The sequence below is a fragment of the Aegilops tauschii genome, chromosome 4 (genome assembly GCF_002575655.3).
Source record: "Aegilops tauschii subsp. strangulata cultivar AL8/78 chromosome 4, Aet v6.0, whole genome shotgun sequence".
In the NCBI taxonomy this organism is placed as follows: Eukaryota; Viridiplantae; Streptophyta; class Magnoliopsida; order Poales; family Poaceae; genus Aegilops; species Aegilops tauschii.
The window spans coordinates 50293154-50318322 of record NC_053038.3 but is presented as its reverse complement, the minus strand read 5'-3'; positions in this window follow the sequence as shown (position 1 = coordinate 50318322).

Sequence of the window (25169 nt, the reverse complement as noted above, 5' to 3'; positions counted from 1 at the left end):
TAAACTTGATTCTTAGTAATAGTTTTGAGATATGATGATGTGATATGTGAGTTATGTTGATGAGTAATTATGCTTTAGTAAGAATATTGGTGTTAAGGTTTGTGATTCCCTATGCAAGCACGAAAGTCAATAATTATGCAATGAAATTATAAACTACTTGTGGTGCATTATTCAGTGTTAATTATGCTTAATGCTCGCTTATGAGATTATTTGTTTCTTGGTTGGTCACTTCTCAATCTTTTGCTAGCCTCCATTTTGCACTAAGTATGATCTCTACTTGTGCATCCAAAAACCTTTAAACCAGTTTTGCCACATCAGTCCACTATATCTACCTATATGCGGTATTCTTTTGCCGTTCTAAGAAAATTTGTATGTGCCATCTCTAATTTTCAAAATAAACTTCTCTTTTGTGTGTTCGTACTACTCGCAGAGTGGTGAGGGGTGGCTAATATTTTCCATGCTAGATGTGTTATTCTCACGATGAGTGTTTTTCACTTGCCATTGCACGAGAGTAAGGCAAAGGTATTAGGGATGCCCAGTCCCGAAATGAAAAATGAATTTACTTTATGTTGTCAAATAATAAATTCCTTGGAAAGTGTTGGTATGGAGGGCAACCGTGGATACGGCTAGCCATGGAAAGTGAAAGTATGGTTGAAAAAGGAATAAACTTTATTTTCTGTTTGGGAACCGCCTATGATATATCTAGCATGGAAAGTGTTGGGAACTCTAAGTCTTTTTCGTTGGTGGGAAAGATACACCTCCCAAAATGTTTTTATCTCTCAATTTTTGCTTTGAGCTCTGGCACCTCTACAAATCCCTACTTTCCTCTACGAAGGGCCTGTAAGGGCATATTTCTCCCTTAGTTGTTTTGGTGATTGATAACAATGCTTTTGCGAACTAATCGTGTGCATTGAGCATTTCAGACATATCATGACTAGACACAAGACAATTTGGTGCCCCTCGAAGACTACTCAAGACGGTGTTTCTCTATGTTTCTTTTCGGTGGATTTGAGTCGTAGGAAAGCCGTACTATTAAGAGGGGGTTCGTGTTGGAAAGGTTTGGGTGGAATCAACACGTACACGTCTGCTCCTTTTGCACCACCTTTCCTTGGCTCTTTGGAGCATTCTCCGTTTCTCCGTGTCTTTGCAAAATGATGAACTCCTAGTGTTGCTGATCAGGTGCCTGCGGTAGTACTGCTCCTCCGAGCGATAGTAGCGCAGTGCCTCATGTTAGTACCGGCCGTAGGCGCGGTAGTACCGCAGGTACTCACGGTAGTACCGCTCCTTGGGAGCGGTAGTACCGTGGCCTCTGGCCAGGCTCAGCTGCTCGTGCGGCTGTAGAGGCGGATGTAATTTTTACATCCGCGCCCTACGCGGTAGTACTGCCCCATGGGCGCGGTAGTACCGTGAGTCCTGGCCTGGCACAGCAACATGAGCGGAAGTAGGGGCGGATGTAATTTTTTACATCCGCACTCTGCGTGGTAGTACCGCATGCTAGGTGCGGTAGTACCATGTCGGATTTTTGCAAATCAGCAGAAATAGCCACGGATGTATTTTTATATGTCCGTGCCCATCCCAGTATGGACCAATCCTGCCTTGCGGTAGTACCGCAAGGGGGAGCGGTAGTACCGCGCCAGCGGCTCTACCGCCCTCAGCTTCTATGCTACAGGCCTGGGCTAGCTCCTGCCGCGGCAGCGGTAGTACCGCAGGGCCTTGCGGTAGTACCGTGGGCTCGTGCGGTAGTACCGCTTGTCGGGTGCGGTAGTACCACTCGTCGTGGGCTGAGTAGGTGGATAAAGGTTGGATTTGTTCTATCACTATATAAGGGGAGTCTTCTTCTCCGAGTTGACTACCTCTTCCATCCCCAAGCTCCATTGTTGCTCTAAGCTCCATTTTCGCCCAATCTCTCTCCCTATCCAATCAAAGTTGTTGATTTTCTAGGGAGTGGTTGAGGAGGCCACGATCTACACTTCCACCAAGAGAAATTTTATTCCCACCACTAATCCCTTGCGGATCTTGTTACTCTTGGGTGTTTGAGCACCATATTCCATTGTGGTGAAGCTTCGTGGTGTTGTTGGGAGCCTCCAATTAAGTTGTGGAGATTGCCCCAACCTTGTTTGTAAAGGTTCGGTCGCCGCCTCCAAGGGCACCAATAGTGGATTCACGACATCTCGCATTGTGTGAGGGCGTGAGGAGAATACGGTGGCCCTAGTGGCTTCTTGGGGAGCATTGTGCCTCCACACTGCTCCAACGGAGACGTACTTCCTCTCAAAGGGAAGGAACTTCGGTAACACATCCTCGTCTTCACTGGCTCCACTCTTGGTTATCTCATACCTTTACTTGTGCAAGATTATTTTGTGTTGCATCTCTTGCTTGCTCGTGTGCTTGTTGTTGTTGCATCATATAGGTTGCTCACCTAGTTGCATATCTAGACAACCTACTTTGCTGCAAAGTTTAAATTGGTAAAGGAAAGCTAAAAATTGTTAGTTGCCTATTCACCCCCCTCTAGTCAACTATATCGATCCTTTCAATTGGTATCAGAGCCTCGTCTCTTTTTTAGGGACTTTGCCATCTGAAGAGTATGGTTGACACCGTAGACGGTGGGGAGGAGCACTCCGGCGTGAATCCGGTCTCGTCTACGGCCGATGGGGGAACTGTTGGGGATCGTTGCAGAAATTAAAAAAAATTCTACGCATCACCAAGATCAATCTATGGAGGTTACTAGCAACTAGAGGGGAGTGCATCTTCATACCTTTGAAGATCGCGATGCGGAAGCGTTGCAAGAACGCGGTCGGTGGAGTCATACACGAAGCGATTCAGATCGCGGCCGAATCCGATCTAAGCACCGAACAACGGTGCCTCCGTGTTCAACACACGTGCAGCCCGATGACGTCTTCCGCGCCTTGATCCAGCAAGGAGAGAGGGAGAGGTTGGGGAAGACTCCGTCCAGCAGCAGCATGACGGCGTGGTGATGGTGGAGGAGCGTGGCACTCCAGCAGGGCTTCGCCAAGCACTGCAAGAGACGAGGAGGGAGAGGGGTAGGGCTGCGCCAAGAGAGAGGGAGGCTCGTGTCTCTGGCAGCCCCAAAAACCCCACTATGTATAGGGGAAGGGGAGGGGGGCCGGCGCCCTAGATCCATCTAGAGGGGGGGGGCTCGGGGGGGAGGGGGGCAGCGACCCCCTTAGGGTTTCCAACCCTAGGCGCCTTGGGCCCTTGGGGGGGGGGGGGCGCACCAGTCCACTAAGGGGCTGGTTCCCACCCAACTATAGCTCGTTAGGTCCTTCGGGGCAGGTGGACCCTCCCGGTGGACCCCCGGAACCCCTTCGGTGGTCCCGGTACAATACCGATAAACCCCGAAACCTTTCCGGTGACTGAAACTGGACTTCCCATATATAAATCTTCACCTCCGAACCATTCCGGAACTCCTCGTGACGTCCGGGTTCTCATCCGGGACTCCGAACAACATTCGAGAACCACGTACATCTATTCCCTATAACCCTAGCGTCATTGAACCTTAAGTGTGTAGACCCTACGGGTTCGGGAACTATGCAGACATGACCGAGACATCTCTCCAGCCAATAACCAACAGCGGGATCTGGATACCCATGTTGGCTCCCACATGTTCCATGATGATCTCATCAGATGAACCACGATGTCAAGGATTCAATCAATCCCGTATACGATTCCCTTTGTCTACCGGTATAGCACTTGCCCGAGATTCGATCGTCGGTATATCGATACCTTGTTCAATCTCGTTACGGCAAGTCTCTTTACTCGTTCCGTAACACATCATCCCGTGACCAACCCCTTAGTCACATTGAGCTCATTACGATGATGTCTTACCGAGTGGGCCCAGAGATACCTCTCCGTCATACGGAGTGACAAATCCCAGTCTCGATTCGTGCCAACCCAACAAATACTTTCGGGGATACCCGTAGTGTACCTTTATAGCCACCCAGTTACGTTGTGATGTTTGGCACACCCAAAGTACCCTTACGGTATCCGGGAGTTGCACAATCTCATGGTCTAAGGAAAATATACTTGACATTAGAAAAGCTTTAGTAGACGAACTACACGATCTTGTGCTATGCTTAGGATTGGGTCTTGTCCATCACATCATTATCCTAATGATGTGATCCCGTTATCAATGACATCCTATGTCCATGGTTAGGAAACCGTAACCATCTATTGATCAATGAGCTAGTCAACTAGAGGCTCACTAGGGACATGTTGTGGTCTATGTATTCACACATGTATTACGATTTCCGGATAACACAATTATAGCATGAACAATAGAAAATTATCATGAACAAGGAAATATAATAATAACCATTTTATTATTGCCTCTAGGGCATATTTCCAACAGTCTCCCACTTGCACTAGAGTCAATAACCTAGTTACATTGTGATGAATCGAACACCCATAGAGTTCTGGTGTTGATCATGCTTTGCACGTGGAAGAGGTTTAGTCAATAGATCTGCGACATTCAGGTCCGTATGCACTTTACAAATCTCTATGTCTCCATCTTGGACATTTTCACGAATGGAGTTGAAGCGACGTTTGATATGCCTAGTCTTCTTGTGAAACCTGGGCTCCTTGGCAAGTGCAATAGCTCCAGTGTTGTCACCGAAGAGAGTCATCGGGCCCGACACATTGGGAATAACTCCTAGGTCAGTAATGAACTCCTTCATCCAGATTGCTTCATGTGCTGCCTCCGAGGCTGCCATGTACTCCGCTTCACATGTAGATTCCGCCACGATGCTTTGCTTGCAACTGCACCAGCTGACTGCCCCACCATTCAAAATATACACATATCCGGTTTGTGACTTGGAGTCATCCAGATCTGTGTCAAAACTAGCATCGACGTAACCCTTTACGACGAGCTCTTCGTCACCTCCATAAACGAGAAACATATCCTTAGTCCTTTTCAGGTACTTCAGGATATTCTTGACTGCTATCCAGTGTTCCATGCCGGGATTACTTTGGTACCTTCCTACCAAACTTACGGCAAGGTTTACATCAGGTCTGGTACACAGCATGGCATACATAATAGACCCTATGGCCGAGGCATAGGGGATGACACTCATCTTTTCTCTATCTTCTGCCGTGGTCGGGCATTGAGCCGTGCTCAATCTCACACCTTGCAATACAGGCAAGAACCCCTTTTTGGACTGATCCATATTGAACTTCTTCAATATGTTGTCAAGGTATGTGCTTTGTGAAAGACCAATGATGCGTCTCGATCTATCTCTATAGATCTTGATGCCTAATATGTAAGCAACTTCTCCAAGGTCCTTCATTGAAAAACACTTATTCAAGTAGGCCTTTATGCTTTCCAAGAATTCTATATCATTTCCCACCAATAGTATGTCATCCACATATAATATGAGAAATGCTACAGAGCTCCCACTCACTTTCTTGTAAACACAGGCTTCTCCATAAGTCTGCGTAAACCCAAACGCTTTGATCATCTCATCAAAGCGAATGTTCCAACTCCGAGATGCTTGCACCAGCCCATAGATTAAGCATTGGAGCTTGCATACCTTGTCAGCATTCTTAGGATCGACAAAACCTTCTGGCTGCATCATATATAATTCTTCCTTAAGGAAACCATTAAGGAATGCCGTTTTGACGTCCATTTGCCATATCTCATAATCATAGAATGCGGCAATTGCTAACATGATTCGGACAGACTTCAGCTTCGCTGCGGGTGAGAAGGTCTTATCGTAGTCAACCCCTTGAACTTGTCGATAACCCATAGCGACAAGCCGAGCCTTATAGATGGTTACATTACCATCCGCGTCTGCCTTCTTCTTAAAGATCCATTTATTTTCTATGGCTCGCTGATCATCGGGCAAGTCAGTCAAAGTCCGTACTTCGTTTTCATACATGGATCCTATCTCGGATTTCATGGCTTCAAGCCATTTGTCGGAATCCGGGCCCGCCATCGCTTCTTCATAGTTCGAAGGTTCTCCATTGTCTAACAACATGATTTCCAGGACAGGGTTGCCGTACCACTCTGGTGCGGAACGTGTCCTTGTGGACCTACGAAGTTTAGCAGCAACTTGATCTGAAGTTTCATGATCATCATCATTAACTTCCTCTCTAGTCGGTGCAGGCACCACAGAAACATTTTCTTGAGATGCGCTACTCTCCGATTCAAGAGGCAGTACTTCATCAAGTTCCACTTTCCTCCCACTTACTTCTTTCGAGAGAAACTCTTTCTCCAGAAAGGATCCATTCTTGGCAACAAAGATCTTGCCTTCGGATCTAAGGTAGAAGGTACACCTAATAGTTTCCTTAGGGTATCCTATGAAGACGCATTTTTCCGACTTGGGTTCGAGCTTTTCAGGTTGAAGTTTCTTGACATAAGCATCGCATCCCCAAACTTTCAGAAACGACAGCTTAGGTTTCTTCTCAAACCATAATTCATACGGTGTCGTCTCAACGGATTTCGACGGAGCCCTATTTAAAGTGAATGCGGCAGTCTCTAAAGCATATCCCCAAAATGATAGCGGTAGGTCGGTAAGAGACATCATAGATCGCACCATGTCCAACAGAGTGCGATTACGACGTTCGGACACACCATTACGCTGAGGTGTTCCAGGCGGCGTGAGTTGTGAAACAATTCCACATTTCCTTAAGTGCGTGCCAAATTCGTGACTCAAATATTCTCCCCCATGATCTGATCGTAAGAACTATATTTTCCTGTCACGTTGATTCTCAACCTCACTCTGAAATTCCTTGAACTTTTCAAAGGTCTCAGACTTGTGTTTCATTAAGTAGACATACCCATATCTAATTAAGTCATCAGTGAGGGTGATAACATAACGATAACCACCGCGAGCCTCAACGCTCATTGGACCGCACACATCAGTATGTATGATTTCCAATAAGTTGGTTGCTCGCTCCATTGTTCCGGAGAATGGAGTCTTGGTCATTTTGCGCATGAGGCATGGTTCGCACGTGTCAAATGATTCATAATCAAGAGACTCCAAAAGTCCATCTGCATGGAGTTTCTTCATGCATTTGACACCAATGTGACCAAGGCGGCAGTGCCACAAGTATGTGGGACTATCATTATCAACCTTACATCTTTTGGCATTCACACTATGAATATGTGTAACATCACGTTCGAGATTCAATAATAATAAACCATTGACCAGCGGGGCATGACCATAAAACATATCTCTCATATAAATAGAACAACCATTATTCTCAGATTTAAATGAGTAGCCATCTCGCATTAAACGAGATCCAGATACAATGTTCATGCTCAAAGCTGGCACTAAATAACAATTATTGAGGTTTAAAACTAATCCTGTAGGTAAATGTAGAGGTAGCGTGCTGACGGCGATCACATCGACCTTGGAACCATTCCCGACGCGCATCGTCACCTCGTGCTTCGCCAGTCTCCGCTTATTCCGCAGCTCCTGTTTTGAGTTACAAATATGAGCAACCGCACCGGTATCAAATACCCATGAGCTACTACGAGCGCTGGTTAGGTACACATCAATAACATGTATATCACATATACCTTTGGTATTGCCGGCCTTCTTATCCGCTAAGTACTTGGGGCAGTTCCGCTTCCAGTGACCGTTTCCCTTGCAATAAAAGCACTCAGTCTCAGGCTTGGGTCCATGCTTTGGCTTCTTCCCGGCAACTGGCTTACCGGGCGCGGCAACTCCCTTGCCGTCCTTCTTGAAGTTCTTCTTACCCTTGCCTTTCTTGAACTTAGTGGTTTTATTCACCATCAACACTTGATGTTCCTTTTTGATCTCCACCTCCACTGATTGCAACATTGAATATACCTCAGGAATGGTCTTTTCCATCCCCTGCATATTGAAGTTCATTACAAAGCTCTTGCAGCTAGGTGGGAGCGACTGAAGGATTCTGTCAACGACCGCATCATCCGGGAGATTAACTCCCAGCTGAGACAAGCGGTTGTGCAACCCAGACATTCTGAGTATGTGCTCGCTGACAGAACTATTCTCCTCCATCTTACAACTGTAGAACTTGTCGGAGACTTCATCGACCCGGGCATGAGCTTGGAAAACCATTTTCAGCTCTTGGAACATCTCATATGCTCCGTGCTGCTCAAAACGCTTTTGGAGCCCCGGTTCTAAGCTGTAAAGCATGCCGCACTGAACCAAGGAGTAATCATCACTACGCGACTGCCAGGCGTTCATAACGTCTTGAGTTGCTGGGAAAACAGGTGCATCACCTAGCGGTGCTTCAAGGACATATGCTTTCTTGGCAGCTATGAGGATAATCCTCAGGTTACGGACCCAGTCCGTGTAGTTGCTACCATCGTCTTTCAGCTTGGTTTTCTCTAGGAACGCGTTGAAGTTGAGGGCAACATTAGCGTGGGCCATTTGATCTACAAGACATATTGCAAAGTTTTAGACTATGTTCATGATAATTAAGTTCATCTAATCAAATTATTTAATGAACTCCCACTCAGATAGACATCCCTCTAGTCATCTAAGTGATACATGATCCGAGTCAACTAGGCCGTGTCCGATCATCACGTGAGACGGACTAGTCATCATCGGTGAACATCTTCATGTTGATCGTATCTTCTATACGACTCATGTTCGACCTTTCGGTCTTCCGTGTTCCGAGGCCATCACTACAAAAAAAAAGACACATCCGTGACATTTTGGGCCGAACGAAATTTTTTCTGTCATACATATGACACTTCTATGATGATAATTGTGACAAAACCCGGTATCATCATAGATGTGGTGGGCTCCTACTTCTATGACAAAAAATCATGACAGAAAATGGGCTTTTCGTCCTGGGCGGGACGGAGACGCAGCTGCATGACATTCTTTGGGCCGTCCATGACGGAAAAACCGTGGTAGAAGCAAGGGGGAGGAAAATTTCGAGGAGTTCCCGGTTACGGTGGGAGGTCGGGTGCCGAGCGATGCGCGTTTCTCTCGTACACGTGCGCGCGTGTGTGCGAGGCGTTGGCTCTAACTGAACCCGAGCGAGGCGTTGGGCTCTAACTGAATCCGAGCGATTGCACTGCAGGCTACGCGTTACTGAACCCGAGCGATCGATCGATGGCTGTTAACTGAACCCGATCGAGCGATTCCTTCGCTACTGCTGCTAACTGAAGCCGATCGATTGGATGAACAGTGAGCGTTGCGCGGGGGGGGGGGGGGATTGGATGAACAGTGAGCGGTGGCGTTGCCTCTGGATGAACATGACCCCGTGGTGTGGAGGGCTGGATGAATAGTAGACGGTGGAGGGGTTCCCGTCGAGGGGTGGTTGAACAGGACCCCGTGGTGTGGAGGGCTGGATGAACAGTAGACGGTGGAGGGGTGCCCGTGGAGGGGTGGTTGAACAGTAGCCGGTGGAGTAGCGCGCGGTGGAGGCTGGATGAACAGGAGCCCGTGGAGGCTGGAGGAGGTCGACGGTGGAGATGAACAGTATCCCGTGGAGTCCCGTTTTGCGGTACGCCACAACCCTCCCGATGAACAGGACCCCCGTTTCGACCGTAGGAGGTCCGTTTCGTCCGTTTTGCGGTACGCCACACCCCTCCCGATCAACAGGACCCCCGTTTCGACCGTAGGAGGTCCATTTCGTCCATTTTGCGGTACGCCACACCCCTCCCGATCAATAGGACCCCCGTTTCGACCGTAGGAGGTCCGTTTCCTCCATTTTGTGGTATGCCACACCCCTCTCGATCAACAGGACCCCCCTTCGACCGTAGGAGGTCCGTTTCCTCCGTTTTGCGGTATGCCACACCCCTCCCGATCAACAGGACCCCGTTCCGAACGTAGGAGGTCCGTTTCCTCCATTTTGCGGTACGCCAGGCCTCGTTTCCATCGCCTGTTCCGTCCAAGCCCTCCCGATGAACACGACCACGCATTCCGTTCCGACCCAGCCGGTTGGCTCCCACGCGTTCCATTTCCTCCCGATGAACACGACGTATTCCGTTGCCTCCCCATGAACACGGCGCATTCCGTTGCCTCCCCATGAACACGACGCATTCCGTTGCCTCCCCATGAACACGATGACGACGCTGTTTCTCCGTTCCGACCCAGCCATCTACACGAGCCCTGGCCGTACGTATGTGCGAGTAGGCGTTCGAGACCCCGCCCGTATGTACACATACGTGGCCGTATTTTCTTTCTTGCACCCTGGCCGCTGTACGTACGTGTACATGCTATGTGCGCGCCTCTACTACGACACGTGCGCGCCTCTACTACGACACTGCGCGCCTCTACATCGACCAGTATGTACGTACAAGTTCGCGACCAGAATGACAACGCTACGTACGCTTCGACCAGGTGGGTCCCGACTGTCATGCACTTCCTTGCCTGCGAAGATGTAGCTAGTGGGTCCCAGCAGTCAGGGGGGCGAATCGATTTTTTGCCCGGACGCACTTCCTTGCGTGCGAAGATGTAGCCGGTGGGTCCCAGCAGTCAGGGGGGCGAATCATTTTTTTGCTCGGACGCACTTCCTTGCGTGCGAAGGTGTAGCTGGTGGGTCCCAGCAGTCAGGGGGGCGAATCGTTTTTTTGCCCGGACGCACTTCCTTGCGTGCGAAAATGAAGCTGGTGGGTCCCAGCAGTCAGGGGGAAACGTTTTTTCCGCGAAATACAGTGGCCCGTCCGGTGGGTCCCAGCTGTCAGGTGGAGGAATCATTATTTTCCGCGTAATAAGGAGGCACTTCCTTGCTGCGGCCGTTGACCTAGCTGTCAGCCTCTCCACGTACAGTCCACGTCCGATGGAAGTCGTTCCTTGACCATGTTGACCAGGCCGCGCCGAGAGCACCACGGCGGTGGACAACAGCGAGGCCTAGGAAGGGGACGACGCGGAGCCGGGGAAGACACGGCAGTGGAAGCCCGCGCGGAGAGGAGTACGAGGGTTCACTGGTTCGGCTGCGGTGTGAGGCTGCCGTCGCCGCAGGGCCTGGCCAGCGGTGGGAATAGTAGGGGGCGGTGAGGCCTCCGCGGCAACACAACCGGCCACGGGAGGCAGGAGCATGCGGCACGACCGGCGCTGCTTTGGGCGGCTGGAGCAAGAAGACCAGCGGTTGAAGAAGCACTACAGCCGTTGGATGGACATCGTACGGTCACTGGAGCTAGAATCGTTCATATTGACTAAGTTGACAAAGCCCTCCATCCCCGTCAACTTAGTTGGCCCACAAGTCATCCTCCCACTATGGTGGGTCCCAGCTAGCAGGGGGGTATTCATTTTTTTGTGCGTAATAAGGAGGCACTTCCTTGCGTGCGAAGATATAGCTGATGGGTCCGACATGTCAGCGGGGGGACTTTTTTTCGCAAAATACAGAGGCCCTTCCGGTGGGTCCCAGCTGTCAGGTGGAGGAATCATTATTTTGCGCGTACAGTCCACGGCCGATGGACGTCGTTCATTGACCACGTTGACCAGGCCGCGCCGAGAGCACCATGGCGGTGGACGACGGCGAGGCCTAGGAAGGGAACGACACAGAGCCGGGGAAGACTCGGCAATGGTTGCCCACGCGGTGGGGAGTACGAGGGTTTACTGGTCCGGCTGCCGTCGCCAGAAAATAATAGGAGGTGTGGGTGAGTAGAGGAATGGCCTGGCCAGCAATGAAGTAGGGTGGGGAGGTGCGGCCTGTGCGGCAGCACAGCCGGCCACGGGAGGCGGGAGCAGGCAGTCCCACCGGAGCCGGTTTGGGCGGCTGGAGCAAGAAGATCAGATATTGTAGAAGCATCACGGCCGTTGGATTAACATCCAACGGTCACTGCTGCTAGAATCGTTTGTGGACTAAGTTGACAAAGCCAAAGTACACGTCAACCTAGTAGACCCACAAGTCAGCCTCCAAATCTGTCCCAAACAGCATACAGCCCGAAATTTCTAGCCAGATTCAAATTAATTTTAAATCTAAATATACCTTAATTTAAATTCAATGAAATTTTACCCGCACAAAAACAATGAAATTTAAAATATCAAAATTCGAAAGAAAACAGTATTTTGGAACTAATTGCCTGTTTGTTGTATTTTTTCATTTTACAGCCCATTTATTATTACTTATCGCCCATTTCTTATTACTTATAGCCCATTTTCTGGGCAAAATGCATCCCTCCTCGTCTTGAAAGATTTCCGGCCCAGCAGGGCGTAGAAAAGCAAGTAGGCCTACGTTGGTTATTCTGCAAAAAACAAAATAGCTGGCTAGCCATTTTCAGAAAGGAAAAAAACAAACTGGGCTGGTCATGTGCTAAACATATGAAATAAAAGCCTGGGCTAGACGGGCCACGGGTCCCGCACAACCCAGTTGATACCCTTCTCTGTCCCGAAAAAACAAAATTACTGCGCGCGCTGCTGGGTCCCTACTGTCATCGTCACCATGTACAGTCATCTCCTTATTCCTCTCGGTTGTTGACCATGTTGACAACACTGGAGGGCGGCGCCGCGGCGAGCGAACCAAGGCGGAGGACGATAGTGAGGCCTCGGACGGGAACGAACAGGAGCCGGGGAAGATCACAACCAGCCATGGGAGGCGGGAGCAGGCGGTCCCGTCGACGCTGGTTTGGCTTTGGCGGCTCGAGGAAGAAGAGACTGAAGAAACGCGACAGACGTTGAATGTCAATCCAACGGTCAAGGTTGGCACAATCGTTTGTTGACTAAGCGGACACCAAGTAGCATACTTTTTTATATATAGGAAGAAAACTGCGAGGAAAATGCGTTCGTCTGCCGTCCTCCTCACAGGGAACGTTCGCCACATAAGTGACTAGCACCCTTGGTTTTCAACCGAGAGGTCTTGGGTTCGAGTCCCAGGAACTCTCAATTTTGTCCTCCTTCCTTCCTCGCAAAAAAGGGATAGAAAATCAAAGACTTGGGAAGGCGTACAGAACAAGCTAGTGTACCAGTAAAGAAACGTTGCCGAGTTTTAGAAAAAAGAAAGACGTGCTCCTGTAGCTGTTTCAAATCCAAACCTAGACTATGACTATATATGGTGCTATGCTACTCCGCAAGTAATGAAACTGACATATCCAACGTTCGCTTCTCCTCTTCTCTACTTACTCTGCCTAGCATCAGAAGCTCTGGCCGCAGCAACCATGTCCGCTGGCTGCTCGTCCACCTGCTCTTCAGCAGGCAACAACCAGATATGCGCCAAGTCGCCACCCGTACCATCGCCTGTGGGTCTCATCACACCCCCGCCGGCACGCGCACCGTAGCCGATTGCTCATCGCAACCCACTGCCGTTGGTGTGGTGCCACTGCTGCAAATCACGCAGAGTCATCCGTCGCGTCTCAACCACAATCCGCAACCCTGGCCGAGTCTTCTACAAATGATCGAATCATGGGGTAATAATATGTTTAAGTGTTGTTGTGCTGCTTTCAGTTGCTGATTTTTTTAATAGTTTGGTTGATGATCTTCCAATTTGATTTGTGCAGAAAAGGGAAGATTCGTGTGATTTGTATTTCTGGGAAGTTGCTGATGTGGGGGAATGCAACTACGCTGATTATTTGGTTAGCCGAGGAATCCCAATACCAACAGGTTGGGGTGTTGGACAAGTAACTGAAGGAACGGCAGAAGAGGAAGATGCAGAGCAGAAGGTTAAAGATGCAGTTCCTCTGATCATGGCCAAGCAACAACTGCTGAATGGCCTTGACAGCAATGAGGAGATGAAAGAGCTTGTGAATATAATGGGCAAAATCGATGTGCTTTGTAGGATGATTGTCTCTTTATTTGCAGTGTATGTAGCACTCGTGATGTATTCAGTGGCTACGACATGAGCACTTTGCTGGAACTAGTAATTAATGAAACTTGTGTAGCAGGCTGGGCGTAGTGTTGTGAACATCTAATGATTTCTATTAACGGAAATCAGGGGGTATCCCCTTTTGCTCATATAAATAAATAAATAGCAGAGGCCCTGTCGGGTCATCTTTGTTCTCATTCGAAGGCGTCGAGCAAATTGCAGTCCAACAGCAAACTATGTCATCAAATTCAAGTTTCACAGCCAAATATGAGTACAACTAAACAACAATGTCATCATGTTTTAGTTGTCATACAATCACCAAACACAAATTAGCATACATAACAAGTGATGTTCTCACAGCAAAATACTAAACAACATGTTCATCAGGTTTCAGTTGTCATAGCAAACACAATTTCACATAGTAGATAAAAAAACGTCTTCTGACAGGCAAATACGACAAAAGCAATGTAATCATCATCCGCAGCAGCAGCGTCAACATCTTTGCCATGTGTATCAGTCTGAATCGTAATTCCCCACGGTGTCATCTTCTTCTTCGTCCTCAACGTCCTCGAACATTGGCTTCTTCTTGATCAACTCTTGCATGTCCACAGCACGACAGGCAATCTTTTCGCCGGCGTCATTGACGTGATGGTTCTCAAAGATATTAGGAACATCTGTGTTATCTTGTACATCAGGAGCAGTGTAAGCATCATCTTGTTGTGCAACTTCATTAAACGAATTCCTCTGCTCAAACCTTTGCAATACTCTCCAGTCATCGCTACGTACAAATGTGTCTTCCAAGAAAAATATCTGTGTTGCTTGATTTACCTAAATAAAAGGCTCGTTGGTCTGGTACGCCGCCTTGACATTGATGGATTTGAAATAATCATCAGCTCTGGGTTTTGCGATCCTGGAAAACAGGTTATACCAACGACAGCACAACAGAACCACACACCGATGATCCTCGAAACTGGAGATATACTGCAACTGAACAATGTCTGTTATGTTAGCATACATTTCAGTTGTTCTTTGTCATACGTATCCGTGCTCATGATGGCATTGTTTTGTGTCTTCCTGCCTTCGTCTCGTGCAAGGGTGTTGTAGTGCACATCTCCAACAACGCAAGATTCATAATGTCTTACCCGAGTATCAGGACCCATTGCTAGTGAGTAAAGGGCATCATCAACTGCCTGCCCATCCTCCCACATCTTCTTAACCTATGGTTAGAAAATAGACAAGCTGATCATCTTATGTACTCAATATATTAAAAAACTGACAGTGCACTTCAAAAGCTTACATGGTTCTTGAACCATTTCGCAAATCCTGCCATAACCAGTTTGTCAATGTTTCTTGGATTTTGCGGCAGTAACTCCTCTTTGTAGATGCTGCACAACATAGTGATCGCGTCAAACATCTAAATATATAAGAATGTGCTGCAAGTTTAGTAGATTATGATGTATAAGCTGCAGTATCTCAGGATAGTTATTCAACACATACCAAACCATTTTGTCCAAATCTTTAGGTTTGTCCTCTTGTCGACTCTTCCCTGTAACTCGAACAGAATAATCGAAAACATTGAGCCCGGGATTGTCTTCACCCACCTCTTTGCTAAGCTGATCAGCTGTTTCAATGTATTTTGAGCAGAATGTCAACGCTTCTGTAGCAATGTAGGCCTCTGCAATGGAACCCTTGGGTCTAGCTCTGTTCCTAACATAGCCCTTGAAAGTGCCTAGCCGCCTTTCAATAGGGTACATCCAGCCATACTGTACTGGACCTCTAAGTAGTGCCTCATCAGGTAGATGAACAGCCAAATGCACCATCACATCAAAGAAGGCTGGAGGATATATCTTCTCAAGGTCGCATAGGATAGTTGGTATCTTGTCTCTAAGACGCTCCAAAGCATCTATCCTGATATTCCTACTGCAGAGTTCCCTGAAGAATTGTCCCAACTCTGCAACTGCTCTGTATAAGTCAGGGCGGCCCAATCCTCTAAGGATAATAGGTAAAACCCTTTGAAGTAGGACGTGGCAGTCATGAGTTTTCAACCCTTGTACCTTGTTTCCATCTGCACTGACTCTCCTTTCAGGGTTGGAAGCAAATCCATGTGGGAATCTCACACATGACAGGACCTCGCAGAATTCTTTTATTTTTACCTTGTCCAAGACGTACACAGCTGGTGCCATATCCCGTGGTTTACCTTCATCTTGCAGCTGCAAATCCTTTCTGATACCCAGGTGTGTCAAATCAATCCTAGATTTTAAGGTATCTTTCGTCTTGCCTTCAATATTAAGAAGTGTGCCGATAATGTTGTCACATATATTTTTCTCGATGTGCATCACATCAAGATTATGCCGCAGATCCAAATCTTTCCAATACTCCAAGTCCCACAAAGTGGACCTGCGGGTAAACAATAATCTCTCTTCTACCCTGCCACGCTTCCTTTTCCCGCTACCATTACCAGGATGGTTTCCTGGTGTAATATGCCTGACCTTCTCTAATTCCACTTGCAACTCATCGGCGGTGAGCCTCTTTGGCGCATCACGGTTTTCATGCTTTGCGTTGAACACATGTCTTCGGTATTTTCTAGGATGCGGCTTGTCCTTGGCAAGGAAACGGCGGTGTCCAATGTAACAGATCTTGCTAAGTATTGCGTATGACAGTGGATTCCTGTCACAGCGAACACATGCATTGTAACCATGTGTCGTTCGCCCTGACATAGTGCCCAAAGCCGGATAATCATGGATGCACCAAATTATAACAGCACGCATAAAGAAATCAGCTGGTGGGCTGCTATATAGGTCTCGAGTGAGAACACCCTTCCATAGCTGTTGAAGTTCCTCCACAAGAGGCTCCATGAACAAATCAAAATCCTTTCCAGGACTTTTTGGACCTGGGATGAGCAAGGCCATCATGTAGTTTGATTCTTTGGTGCAGACATTTGGAGGCATGTTGTAAGGGATAACAAGCACTGGCCACATGCTATATGTGGTGCTCTGGTGGCCAAATGGGTTAAATCCATCTGAAGCTAAGCCAAGTCTAATGTTTCTCAGGTCAGCAGCAAACTCTTTGTGTTTATCATTGAAGCTTTTCCACTCACTACCATGAGATGGATGGCTCATTACATTCTGATCTCTGTATTCCTGGTTCCTAGAATGCCACAGTACATCCTCTTTTGTTTCAGCATCATGAAACAACCTCTGCAATCTTGGTGTAATTGGAAAATGTCTCAGAACATTATGAGGAATCCTCTTCACAGCATTGCCATCTTTCCATCTTGATGATTTGCATTTCGGGCATTCACTTAAGTTGGCATAATCCTTCCGGAATAGAACACAATTATTCTTACAAACATGGATCATATCATATCCAATTCCAACTTCACGAAGGAAATTCTTCATTTTACTGTAGGTGTGTGGCATCTCAGACGCATCTGGGAAAGATTTGCGGAAAGCAGCCAACATCGCATCGAATGATTTGTTGGTCATCCGCTCAGATGTCTTCACCTGAACAAAGGTGACCATAGCTGAGAATACTGACAGCTTATTTCCTGGGGTGACAGCAACGTTGCATTGTTCCAACATGCGGGCCCACCGTTTTTCTTATGCAGGTGAAAGTTCACGGAATGCACGAGCATTTCGTAGCATTGTTTCAATGTTGGTCAAACTCACTGGCTCCGCCACCACCACCTCCTCCTCCTCTTCCACCTGAGCATCAGGCAGATCAAGATGGTGATCTGCTGCTTCCACGTAGTCAATAACATTGACGTTCACAGCTTCACCATGATGAACCCACCTAGTATATGTGACCGACATCCCATACAAGTGTAGATGATTTCGCATAGTTGACTGGGGTCTTGTAACTGAATTCATACAACTGCTACACGGGCAGAGCACATCTGATTTAGGACCACCGTACTCAGCTCTGATAAAGTTCATGAAGTTTTCAACCCCCTCGACATATGCAGCGGAGAATCTTCGAGCAGAAGTTATCGAAGTCCTGTCCATCTGTTTGACATACAAATTAGTTCTTCTACTAGATATTATAGGAAAAACATATATGCTCTTTTATGAAGTCCAGAAAAAAATACCTAGGTCGATGTCTAAAGCTATGGCAAGATATTTGGACGAGCAGATCTAAGTAGCGAAATATATGTAAAGCTAATTCAGCAAACAGATTTGAGTGCCAAATTATGGCAGGCTATTTCAGCAGTCAATGAGGCCGAGCACACAGCCATCGAACTATCGAAGGCCATCGCAGCAACAAAGATCGAGTATAAAATGGTGTAGAGCTATTTCACCTAACAGATTGGCTACTAGACCATGGCAATCTACGTCACAATAAATATATGGCAGGATTAGCAACTAATCGGCCTTGGCATGCCATCTCAGCTAAGCAGATTGAGTGCAGAACAGGGCAAGGAAGCTTCTTAAGCAGAGCATATTGACAGTAAACTACTTCGGCAAACAGTGAGATTAACAGCGTCTATCAGCTAACATTCAGCGCTACACCGACATGAACGGGGCCTCAGTCTAGAATGCGCGTACCGTGGGAGAAGCTGACCGCCGTGCGTCTCCACACGAACGTCGCCAGCGGTGGCGGCGCTGACCGCCGTGCGCCTCCACAAGAACGTAGCCAGAGGTGGCGGCGCGGCTAGAGGACGGCAGTCTACGAGAGCGTACTGTGGGAGCGAGTGGATCGCTGAACCGCGGCGCCGACGTATCGGCGCGGCGGGGAGGGCGGCTTTGGCGGAGCGAATGGAGTGGAGGGGGACAGGGGGGAGGGGGGTTTGGGGAATATTATTGGCTAGTTGGCCGAAGGGCGGTTGAATCGGATTTGGGGGGAATTTTTGGGTGGGGGGGGGGGGGATTTTCGCGCGGTGGGCGGGGGGAGTTTGGCGCATGGTCGGTTTCTCCAAGTGCAGTCCCACATGTCAGTGAAGAGGCAAGCCGAAGCGCGTTCCGTTTGCGTGAGCCGTGTGCAGGACCGAACGTGTGTGGGGTGCAATGCGACCGCGGCAGGAGTGCTGTGAGTGTACCGCCTTTTTTCCTTTTAAACTAGGTGCTTCGCCCCCTCAAAAAAATTTTTTGTTGCTTCGCGCGATCCATCGATACTACTACTAGTAATCCGGTAATCCCGACTAAAACGGCGCGGCCGGGTCTTTTCCCGCGCGATATGCTGGGAGGTTGGCTTAGTTGGGATTTTTAGGACGAGTAATGCTACACCTACGTAATCCCAGTTACGTAATTAACATAATGTGAAACGTGTGAGCTGTTGATTGTAGATTGGGGGGAGGGAGGGGCCCACCACCATGAAAATCAGGGGAGGAGAGAGAGAGGCAATTTACGTTAACCCTTTCGTAGGTTCCCGTAGATGTAGAAAGATGTGAAATACGTGAATGTGTAGTGGACGTACTATTGGAGTGCCTAAGATAATTTGTGTATGTATAGACCCTATGTGTTTATTTTACTTCACATGTTAGATTTGTCTCGGTTCAATAAAAAGCAGAGTTGGTGATGATGGTGTGCCTGTCATCCTGCAATATAGGCCGTCCGATCTATATCTAACGGATAGGAAGGAAACTATGACAATTTACCCGCACTCCTCTCCACATTTGCAGATAAGGCTTTCCCTCATTCATCCTTTTCTCCCACAAGATCTTGATCTTCCGTGCAACGCACGGGCATCTTGCTAGTACTCCTACAATATGTATATTATTGTGAAAGTTCATATACACCGGCCGAGATTAATGCAAACACGGCAGATTTTCATTACATTTCGAACTTTTATAGGACAAAAAAATAAAAGAAACCCGACCCTAAACCTATTCTATGGCGGCGACCGACGTCCTCCATCTGCGATCTCTATGTACGGGGGCGGGGTTCAAGACCCGTGAAGTGAAGGTGCGGTCTCCGGCGAGGAAGAGTAGAACACGGGATATGGACCGGCCAGTTGGCACACCATGCCCTGCCGCCTCCCATGCCCTACTCATCCTCGGAGGAGTCCCCGACCTCGGCGGTGCCGGACGTTGCACGGCGGCAAGTAGGACACGTGGCTGACGGTGCTCCCGTCGTCGGCCGCCAGCGTGGGCACCGCTTGTGCGGTCGCGTCCGCGTCCGGCTACGCCGCTATTGCATCACAAGAGGCGACTTGAGCGAGGGCGGCGACCTCGAGCTTCATCCCCGAAGACAAGCTCTCCCGCAGAGCATTCGCACTTGCGGTCATGGCGGATGTGGTGCGAGGTAGGAGGACGATGCGCTATGGTGTGGAGGTTAGCTGGGCGTTGCCGCTTTAAGTAGCGCATTCCGGTGAGGCCAAGCGTCCGGGTGCGTCATTAAGTCACCGGAGTTGGTTCCTCAGGCACCGAGCCTCTTAACAACGACATACGAACGGACGGCATGAATGCGGGCAGCTGGCGCCGGCTGGGAACGCACCGCGCGACGGTGCGAGGGACGAGGGTTTTGGTGTGCCAGGGTAGTCAGCTGCGGTCGTGGCAACGTTGGAGATGCCCTTTGCTCACATGCGATCCCCGCATGTCATTGAAAAAGCAAGACGACCCGGTATGGTCTCAGGTCCAGAGGATGCAGTTGGCCGCGCTACACCACTCCACGGACGCGTCGCGGCGCCCCGTGCATCCTCGATGAGCCGGGTGTTGGGGTGTGTTTGGATTGTGGCCAAAGTGCACCTTACCAAAATTTTGGTCATGACCCAAAGATTGGTCTTTGTTTGGATGGTTGCCATTTTTTGGCATGCCAATGAACTCTAGCCAACTCTAGTTCATTTTTCTTGCCAATGTCGGCCAAATCATGGGCAACCAATACCTCAACCAAAATTTTGGTCATGACCCAAAGATTGGTCTTTGTTTGGATGGTTGCCATTTCTTTGGCATGCCAATGAACTCTAGCCAACTCTAGTTCATTTTTCTTGCCAATGTCGGCCAAATCATGGGCAACCAATACCTCAACCAAAATTTTGGCTACCCAATGCTTTGATGGGGCAACCTTGGGCACAAACCAAACATACCATTGGTCGTGCCACAGCACTAATGCCACCCTCGGCACACTGAAACCGACCGTGTCTAGCGACGATATGAGCGTGTCGCTCACCGCGGTCGCCGTGTCCAGAGGCGGTGCTGGAGCTGCGCCCCGTTGTTGGCCCCAATGACCCACATGAACGGTTGTCGGTGGCGAGGAGGTCGTGGGCCAGCTCCTCCATTGGACTAGTCTGCGCTACGTCGTCCCGACAGGTGTGCCCCACATGTCGGTTTCCCTGTTTTCCCGGCCATATTCGAGCGTCAGTGCTCCGCGTTGTGCATTAGGACTTTCACTATGTAGTCCAAGCAAGACAACTTATTGTTTATTTGAGCTGTTCAAGTATAATCATGTGGCGTTTGCTTATTTCTCATTCCTCTACAACACTCTTCTCCAGCGATCATGTCGCCCTCCAGTCGAGTCCATCCTCCCGCATGCCTCATTTGAACATTCCGCCGAGTATCATTCACATGTACCCACCCTAGTCCTCTTTCAATAGATCTCCGGAGCCCGAGATGAAATCGAGAGGGAACGAGTGGGGGCACGTGATACCTAAGGCGGATTCAAAATTTTGAACCGGTGATCATAGCATCCGCAAATCATATATAAAGGGTATTCAATGTTCGTTTCGTTTTTGAACATACAATATACTCCCCCTATCCTTTCTAGTTTACATATAAGTTTTATGTGTAGTCAAAGTATCTCTACTTTGATCAAAAAGGTATCAACATTCAACAACGCCCAATCAATATTGTTAGATTCGTACGTACTCCTAGATTTGTACTCGAGATGGTTTCCAATTTGACTATTGACAAGATTAATTGTACATGAGATGTATAATGTGAAAATTATATCATTGGAAACTCCTTTCACATACGAATTTGACCGTATGCTTTGTGTAAGTTGCATGTCATATATTATTACTCTAACATTTGGTCAAAGTTAGCCTCGAAAAACACATTAGACCCTGTATGCTTTGTGTAAGTTGCATGTCATATATTATTACTCTAACATTTGTGTAAGTTGCATGTCATATATTATTACTCTAATATTTGGTCAAAGTAGTATAGTGGAAGTGGATCCTCTGATGTAGGTATCCCTGCCTTACCCTCCCTTTCGGTCACTTACTGGCGGACCCCATGCTTGCTAGGCCCCGCATGTCAGTTACTCAATGGGTTCGGCCACGTCAGGGGATCCTCATCCGTAGTATACTCCCTCTGTTTTTATTTACTTCGCATAAAACGGAGGGAGTGGTGGTATAATAAATGACGCGAGCGGGGGAGGGGGAGGGACGTCGGTTTGCTTTCAACTGCAGTCCCACAAGCGAGCGAAAGTGCAAGACGAAGCGTGTTCCATTCGGTGAGCGACGTGGAGGGTCCAGCGTGCCGGGCTGGAACGCGAACGCGACAAGAGCGATGTACAGTCAAAATCGATTGACCGGTCGTCACCGGAACCACTATTCACACCAGAACCTTCGCTGCTCGGCCTACGCCAGCCACTGCCCTAAAACCACACAAAATCTCCAGCCCATTCCCCCACCTTTCGATCCCCTAGCCCGCATCAAGCGTCCCCTAGTTCGCCGGAAAGCCATGGTGCGCCGCAAGATCACTTACTACAAGATGCTGACGCCGGAGCGCCGCGCAGAAATCGCGGCGGCGGTCGGCGCCACAGACCTCCGTTCCCAAGCTCGCTTTGCGGCGGGCCAATCCCCGAGTTCTCTGGAGCCAAGCTACGAGGAGGAGGAAGCCGATCCAATGTTCATGGCGGAGTTCGCGGCACAAAAGGCCCCCGATGGGTATGAGACGATGGACGTCGACTTCGTGCCGGCGTCCGAGTCCCCCATGGTGCAGGCGGACCAGCGGTTCAACATGGCGATACTAAAGGAGGACCGGGAGGCAGAGGCTCAACTCGACGCGGAGCGCGCGCATGCCGCTGCCATCGAGGCTCTCCTGCAGGCGGAACCGGATGTCGTCGATGTGAACCGGGCAGCGGAGGCTCAACTTGAGGCGGAGCGCGCGGATGCCGCTGCCATCGAGGCCCTCCTGCAGGCAGAACCGGACGTCCTGGACTTGAACCGGGCGGCAGAGGCTCGACTCGACGCAGAGCGCGCGGATACCGCTCTCATCGACGCCCTCTTGCAGGCGGAACCGGACGTCCTGGACTTGAACCGGGCGGCGGAGGCTCGACTCGACGCGGAGCGCGCGGATGCCGCTGCCATCGAGGCCCTCCTGCAGGCGAAACCGGACGTCCTCGACTTGAACCGGGCTGTGCTCTCGTCCGTGCACAGCGCCCGCACGCTCCGCTTGAACGGGTAGCTGGAGGCCGAGGATAACCACGGTGCGGAGACACACGTCGGCAACGACGACTGGTTCGCGCCGGCAGCCAAAGACGACGAGGCCGTCTCTTTCCGCGAGTAGTGATAGTTTTTCTTTATGTTGTTGTTTTTATGGATCTTTTGCTGTGTAAAAACATATATTTGTTATGCAAGTCGCCTAACTTGGGTCAGTCTACCATTTTAGGCGGTTGGATGAATATCCTACGTCTCCTAACCCTTCTTTCCTTCTTCCTCACCTCTTCTTCTTCCCCAACAGACCACCGCACGGGCCGTACGGATACTCCCCAACATGCGGTTGGATAAACATACTCTATGAATGAAAATTATGTGTCAACGATAGGATGGCTGAGTTTGGTTTGTTCACATGCGACATCACGTGTCAGTGAGGGTGCGTTCCCTTGGTTGGGTTTGCGGCGTGCAGGAGCGACTGTGTGAGGGTGCGGTGCGACCGCGGCGTGCAGGAGCGACCGTGTGAGGGTGTGGTGCGACCGCGACAGCCGTGCGCAAGTGTACCTCCTTCTCATTTTGAAAACTTTAGGCAAGCTTGGCAAAAATGTGTGGCGAAGTTTGGCAATGCAAGGCCTAGACCCAAACAGGATAAGTACGTACGTACTAGGAGTACTAGTGTTAAAAAAGAAAGGCGGGGTTTTCCTTCGCGGGATTTAATCGATACAAATCCTCGTTTCACGTGTCAATTAATGCGTATTTTTTTCTCCAAAGACCAAAGAGCTAACCATCTCACTCCTCATCGCTTGATTAATGCAGCACCATGCAAACCAACCTTCTCACTTCCGCATGCATGCAGGGGATATTAATGTCCTTGGTTGCTAACCCCATCAATTTTGCCTCGATTAGTGTTAGTGGCCCTTTGCAAATTGTAATTTTGATATACTGGCCTTGTGTACAAAAAATGGAGGTAGTAACTATATTTGACTTCCTTCCCCATTGCGGTGACGTCGACGATATCTTTTTTTTGGGTGGTTTGGCGAAGTGCGTTCGACGGAGGACACCATTGAGGGAGACCACGGTAAGTCGTTCACAAGTGCCGCCTGCAAGCCGAGACAACCACCTTATTTGCATCCAGGAAGTCCTTTACTAGTACTACTAGGAGTACTAGTGCGGTGAGATGGTTTCTCGAAGAAGACGATGGAGAAGCGGAGTCAGCGAAGAGTGAAATGATGGTTGCTTCGTCCGTGCTTTTGTGATTTGACGCCTCACTGCTTTGTGATTTGTGATAGAAGGGACAGGGGAGTAGACTCTGTGCTCTATACTGTACTACATGCGTCCAAGCATGGGAGAAAGAGGAGAGACGTTGCATTTTTCTATTCCTTCAATCAATCAATCAGGGAGCTTCGGTTCCATCTTTTTGGCTTTGGCAACACCGTCCACAATGGTTCCCATGATGCCAAAAGCTATTTTCACATTTGGCTACACATTGTGGATGCCCTTAACCGTACCACTTGGTTTTGCTCCTGTGTGCTATCTATACAAATCTCAATTATATTGATCTAAAAAATTATAGAATCAAGATTAGTAAAAAGGAGGTGATTTTGCCACGCGGATGGTGGGGGAGGTTTCTTATTTGAGCAATGCTACATCCACGTAATGGTTTACGTAAAGTTACGAACTAATGTGATGTGGGACTGTTTGATTGGATTAAAGGAGAGGATTAGGCCCACCCCACCTGAAAATCAGGGGGGCATATATAGATTAGATGGAAAGTATACGTAGAAGTTACGTAGCCCTTTGTAAGTCTAGGATTAGGCTTCTTATTTTTGGAGGACGTTGTCCTGGCGGTTTGCTAACATGCAGTCCCACGTGTCAGTGCTTTACCAAGCCGCTCCGCGTCCCACATGAGGCAGAACAACGGCAGAAGCAACACGTGGTTAAGTTGAAGAAGATGAGGGAGAAGCGGATTCAACAACGAGTGAAATGATGGTTGCTTCGTCCCTCCAACTTAACTGCGGGAAAGGTGCAGCTTTGTGATTTGACGCCTCATTTCTCATTACTACGTCGGCGCCATGACTGGGGTGCTTCACCCCGGCTGCTCTGCACTGTATTCCGGTATGGCACGTGGACCCGGTAGCTTGATGTCCCACATGTCG